A 6590-nucleotide genomic window follows, 5' to 3' on the forward strand; every position below is an offset into this window, starting at 1 on the left:
TTTCTTGTTACAAATTTCGAGAAGCAAAAAAAAATCTTTTGTTCAAGAATACGCAAGGGGCCCGGCCCCCTCATGGATCCCCTTGCCTGTTTTCTTCATCTTGCGTCCGTTTCATAATGAATTACAGCTATTTAAACATCGCTGTTATTGTGATTACCGTGGTAACCTAGATTATGATTGGTTATAGCAGTTACCATCGTAGTTACCTACGATGGTAACGGCTATAACCAATCATAATTACCATACTTGTAACTCATGATGAAACGGGCCCCAGTTTATCATGTTTGATACGTTTCCTGTCCCCTTTATTCTCCAGCATTTCTTGCTCTGTTTTTTCCATTTAATAATTTTCCCACTCACGTTCTTTTGGTGCCGCCTTTCTCCTACATATATTTCCTTCTTCTTTTCCCACTTGTTATCTGTCTCCTGGTTTCCATAAATCTCGTCTTCTCTTCAACCCCTTTGTTCCTACTTCCCACCATTCGTGCTCTCTACCCCCCCCCCTCTAAATTATCTCTTCATACGTGCCCCTCCATTTCTTTCTCATCTCTTTTCAATCCCCTTCTCATCACTCTTTCTCTCTCTCGATCTCCATCTCATTTTGCCAATTCCAAATCCCTTTCATTTTAGCTCTGTTCAAATACTATATGAATACAAATAAAAGACATGAAGGCATTTTCTGGTTAGTTGTGAATTTTATTAATAGCCAGAAAAAAATATCACATTATCAGAGGATTTAGCCTTACTTTTTTTCTTAAGCGTATGTTAATACATTGAATCGAACGAAAATGTTTTTTGTATGCAGGGGCAGCGATCCTGGGGGGCACAGTTCCCCCTACTTTTTGAAGCACTGAAAAGTGCCTTTAATTTTATGTAACAAAAATGCCCCCTCACAAACGTGTACTGTGTCCCTTTCACCTGACGAGAACCTGTTTTAGGTGTTACCAAGTGCTCTTCCTTGTATGCAAATTTTTACCAAAAAATGCCCCCCCCCCCGAACGTGTTCTGTGCCATTTCATCTGAGGGCCCGTTTTATGTGTTAAAAAGTGCCCCCTCGCCTTCTTGTAAGTGCCCTTTCTCGAATAACTGCCCCCTTTTACCCAAGAAAAGTGCTCCTAAAGAACTTGTTCTGTGCCCCTTTCACCTGAGAAGGACCCGTTTTATGGTCACCATGACGAGTGCCCTTTGAAACAAGAAAACAATAAGGAAATCCTTTGTGCATGAAGTTTAATAATTCATGTGAGTGGGGGTAGATAAGCAGTTTCGTACACTACAGATGAAGGGGGGGGGGGGGCTTGAAGGACTCTTGCCCCCCCCCAAAAAAAAGGGTGAAATATATCATTTTGAATATTTTGTTGAAATCTATCACAAAATTGGATTTTCTTTTTAAAAATGTCAAAATTTTGCTCTCTTGCAACTTCTTAAAAATTTCACATAATACAGCATTTTCCCTGTGCATGCCCCCCCACTTTCAACTTCACTTCGCCGCTCCTATTTGTATGTTTATAGCTTCTCCTTTTGCAACCAGTTTCAATGAAAATCAACAGGAAATTTCATACTTCATGAATTTGGGGTTGTGATTATAATTAAAAAAAAAAAAAAATTGGACTTGAAAAAAAAAACTTTTCCATCTTTATCAAGTGCTTCCTAAGCTAAGTCACTCTTCAATTTGTTGGATTTCTTGAATGAAAACATCTGTTACACCAGTCCTGCAGATTGAAAAAATAGAGAAAGAAAATCAATGAATTTAAATCAAAATTGTCATGATTTGTAAAACATAAATGTTTTAAGAAAAGTAAGACTATACATACCGGTATATATATTTCTTCATCACATAACATAGGAAATCTTACTTCTACTAATTATAAACTTGTACTTCTACAAAGCATATCACTTAAATTCTATGCAGTTTACATACCACTCTCCATTATAACTTCATGTACTCTATAAAAAAAAATGTCAGAGGTTTCCCATAAATATGAATATATGAATTAACATATAAATTATATATAATAGTCAGAATTAAAGTTGATATGTTTTGCTGCACAGAATATTTTGATCTGCGAATAAAAACGACACCTAACTATAATCTAAAAACAGAATTGAAATGGTTTTTTCAAAGGCAGGTCCATTTGTTGCCTAAAAAAATTGTGAAAACCCCCCATTATTAAAAATAATCACTAATTACTAACTCACTCATATAACTGCTGTAGGTTGTATTTCTCTTTGTGGTCCTATCACTGTTCTATTAGGCCTACTTCACCAATTGTTTAACATCATCAATCACCTCCATGGAAATTGTAGAGCTGCATCATCCTATTGGACAAAATGTAAAATAATAAGATTTAAAAAAATTGTAAATCTACAAATATGAAATATGAATATCACACTAAAGAATGAATAAAATGAATTTTATAAAATATAAAACATGAAAAATAAATATTGCTTTGTTTCTAAACAAATAGGAAATAAAAAGGCCATTTAAATAATAGTACATCAAGGATATGACCTTATTTTATAAATTTGCCCAAGGTACATAACTTTTGGCATTGGTTCTATTTTAGACTCGAGAGAGTCGAGAGCCTGTATACATAAGAAGTGTATATTCAGTATAGATCCTACCTCTTAGCAGTGGCTCAGGTTTTTATTTAATGTTAACATGGTTAACATTCATTTCAATGCATGTAATGTATCTGTAATTTTGTATGGGTTAGTTTAACTTTTATACCTGGATGAGAATCTGCAAAATGATGCATGCACTTATGATCATCATGTTTAACCATAGGTACCGGGTAGACCTCTACTGTTTTTCTTGTTCTTCAAACTCAACCTGTTTGTGAAAGAAAAGAGAGAACAATAAGTGTCAAGTGATCTCTTTCATGGCCGTATGTACACTGTTAAAAAATCTGATTTTACAGAAAAAACAAGATTTTGCAGAAAGCAATAACAGAATCATTCTGTAAATTCATAAAACAGGAATTTTTCTACAGAACAGGTCTGTTTACAAAGGGGAAAATGGTGTTTTAGTTAAGGAAATTTGTAAGGTTCCATACACCAAATACAATTTCCTGTAATTTTACACGATATAATGTAAGATTATGCAATCTGGTAAAATTACAGGTGTTCTCGAGACTCTGCTGCAGGAACTTCTTTTATTTTAAGGATAAATTTTCTAACAGTGTAGGGGGAGGGGTTTGGGTGGGAGCTGAAATGTGAAAACCTTCATAAAAAAAAAGAAATGCATGAAATCCTTCAATTTTACTTTAGAAAATGCAAAAAAAAACAGCCCTAGGCAATATTGGTTGCTTCGGGCCCTCGCTTTTTGAATTTCAGGTGTCTCTAAATTTTTTCACATGTCTGCCCCCCCCCAAAAAAAAAAATCTGCATCTTTTTATTCCAAATCTTAATTCATTTGATTTTAACAACATAATTTCATAATCTCATGCACTAGGTTTAGATCTATTTGTAAGAAAGTATAGATCTGGTCCAACCAGAATCAGTGCTGCGTGACAGCATTCATGTATCTAAAATATAAATAAAGTCTAGATAGATCTAGACTATCGATAAACTCTCGATCTATCTAGACCTAGAAGTAGAATGTAAAGCTAACCCTTCGGTGACTTTACCTAGATGTATATCGATTTAGACATTTTTTATGTCTGACTTTTATTCCTGGCTAAACCTTCATTGCCATTATTGACCGAGAGTAGATCTAGATCTAGTCCTTGGTCCACTCACAGTCATACTCGTACATGTAAATGTAGTCGTTTAGGCCTAGACCTACAATACATCTAGGCCTAGGCCTAAAATTATAGACCTAGATCCTAAGCCCTGGGGGTACGTGTCAAGGGTTGGGGAAGTATAAGTTAGATGACTAGATTTGAATTAGGTAGGCCTAGATCTACGTACAAGCATCGATAGATAAAAGTAAAGTAACATGATAAACTGATAAAGTAAAATTGAGAAGCAAGACTAGGGCCAGGCTTTGTTAACCATGCATGTTAGAAATTAGATCTTGATCTATTGATAATAAGAGTAAGACAAACATGCAGAGCAACATGTTATTTCTAATACCGAGTCTAACTATATAAATAACAATAAGAATTAAAATGGGTGGGGGCTAAATGCAGGAGAAGCCTGAAGTTATGCAAAATAAATTTGATATCTGAAACTGACGAGAATCTAGTAGGGCCTAGTACTACTACTAGTAGTAGTGAGGAATGACACAATGATGACAGGCATATCTTCTTCCACACTCCGCTTCACAGTTTATTCCTGACTGAGTCTCGATCTACTGAAGATAGATGCAGATCTCCCTCTACTCTAGATCTAACGTTATACAGTGTACAAAAAGAAGCTTCATTCTTCTTGTTTTAATCAATCGTGGGCTCCCGGCCCGATTTTCTCTCGATGCCCAGCCGGCTAGCCTAGGACTAGGAGCCCGTACAAAATACATGTGGTTGACACAGCGGCATAACCACTGAAAACCAACATACAGGCTGCACTGGGCCAGGCGACGATGACAATCTAACTTCAATTTCAAAGACCAAATTCTGCTTTTCTTTAACAGAAGAATGATAGGAAATGCTCTAATTAGTTAAAGAAATAACCTAAGATCACAAAATACAGTGTGAAATGTGTAAATAGTCCACTGAATTAATGTGGTTATATCAATTTATACGTACTCACCGGAGTGTTCGTAGGTCCATTTTTGTGTGGAAAGAAAAGTTTCAGAATGAATAAATTAGATGACGTAATGAGGTCAAATGAATAATTAATTCTGTAACACGATACCACTAGTATCGATGACAAAGAATCGGGGAAATCGCGTATTAATGACGCTCTTAGCCAATGAAAAGGCCGGATTATGAATATCTTCATGCTCATGAATGTCAATGAGGGCTTATTTTTGTCTTCAAATGATCGCGGTAGGCGGAGCCTAATCTCATTTGTTTTGTGCTGAACGCGCACGCAGCTTTCGGTCTAGTAATATATTATAAGGTCTTTGCCTTCAGGGAACTCTTTCCGCGCGTTTTTATTTCCCATAGGTTTTGTACATAGCCAACATGGCTGCCGGTGGACAATTTGAAGGTTGATTTTGGAGGGTCAATGTTTTATTCATGAGAATGACGTCAAAATACGCATAATGCACTTGTATGATTGGATAAAACGCTAATGTTTTATTCATGTACTCATGCATTAAACATTTTTTTCCGTCCCACAATTCCCTACGATATCTGTGCGAAGTGTCGTTCTTTTGGACTCTGCGAATTCCAAGTTTCTGAAACGAAATAGCTAGACTAATTATCTGTTTATAGAATTGATGTTCGAAATCATGGTTTCTGAGTGAACTTCATTGGAGCAGAAAATCTTGGAGGGAACATCAATACTATTCTAATGACATTCCATATGAATAAGAGTAAGTTACGCTCATTTTCATTTTTTGATCTCACTTGCAAATTGTAATGTGTTTGCCGGGGTTCGGGACTCATACTGTATTACGTACTATGTAAACCTCAATTTCAATATTTCTTTTGCCTGACTTCCAAATAAGTGTGATCATTGAGACTTTCTCAAAAATACTATCTTTAGGGGTCTAGTATAGATTATAGTTTGTCGTAGATCTAGACATTCATCGGAATGCTTCATGTAGGTCCAAAGTAAACCTGTATTTCAGTTTTATTGTGATTAGACAATTATCAGGGGTAGATGTGAACTTGTTTTCCGACCTCCTGTTGTCGATTTTACTTTTTTTAGGCCTATTCAAATTTAGGTCAATGTAGGGATATGGTCAGAGCGGGATCCGGCCTTTGATATCGCCGGTGCTAGCCGGCTAGCAAGATTGTCGATGTAGTCATGGGGTATGAGAATCGCGGGGACGGACTAGGCCCATGCAAACTTGAAGTTGAAGTTTAGCACTTTAGGCCTAGTCCGTCCCCGCTATTTCATCTTCATATGAATACGTATACCATACCCAGTTGTGTGTCCGGACGATTAATTTTAGAAAGTCATTTGGAAAAAATTACAAGCGAAGTTTCATCAATTTTTAGTACAAAATGTTAGGAAATATTATAGAGAACAAAATAGAAGATGATTACAACTATTGAATTCATATTTTTAGTGTAATCCAAAGACAAAAAAGAAGGCTTCAAAAATGTAAAGTGTCTGGACACCCGACCCCCATCCTATAATTCTCAGCAGTTTCTTTTATTCAGGAACGTTTTACTTCAGAATAATTGATTTAGCATGTGTCTGTTAGTCTTAGATTTAAATGAAATGGCGTAGCCTGCCCTAGACCTAAGTAAATCAAGTCTCTATTTGAACAGGATACCCTGGGCCTGGCCTGGGGTAGTATTCTGAAAACAATACTTCATTCAAATGTGATGTGATTCTTTATTATACTGGCCCAGCATAGACCAGGTCCTGATTCAGCTATACAGCTGTAGCAATATGTGGTTGGAATCATTTTACTTTTATAAACAGAGTGAGGTAGGCCTATAGTATATGCCTCTATGAGTATGACTACGTGAACCTTTATGATAGAGAATGAAGTTTTGGGTCCAGATAAAAAAAAAATTCTAGTTTGGAAT

General features: G+C 36.2%; 1 long non-coding RNA gene across 2 annotated transcripts; it reads right to left on the bottom strand.

Moving 5' to 3' along the window:
- Nucleotides 1-276: 276 nt before the first annotated feature.
- Nucleotides 277-5003, bottom strand: LOC135153281 (uncharacterized). Of its 2 annotated transcripts, none has more exons than XR_010292740.1 (4): nt 4690-5003; nt 2729-2830; nt 2197-2316; nt 277-1709 (listed from the first exon to the last, which is right to left on the bottom strand). It is a non-coding gene; the product is annotated as an uncharacterized LOC135153281 (long non-coding RNA). The 2 variants fall into 2 exon arrangements; XR_010292741.1 differs by having other exon boundaries at nt 4686-5003.
- Nucleotides 5004-6590: the final 1587 nt, after the last annotated feature.

Source organism: Lytechinus pictus, chromosome 2, assembly GCF_037042905.1.
Source record: "Lytechinus pictus isolate F3 Inbred chromosome 2, Lp3.0, whole genome shotgun sequence".
NCBI classification, from domain to species: Eukaryota; Metazoa; Echinodermata; class Echinoidea; order Temnopleuroida; family Toxopneustidae; genus Lytechinus; species Lytechinus pictus.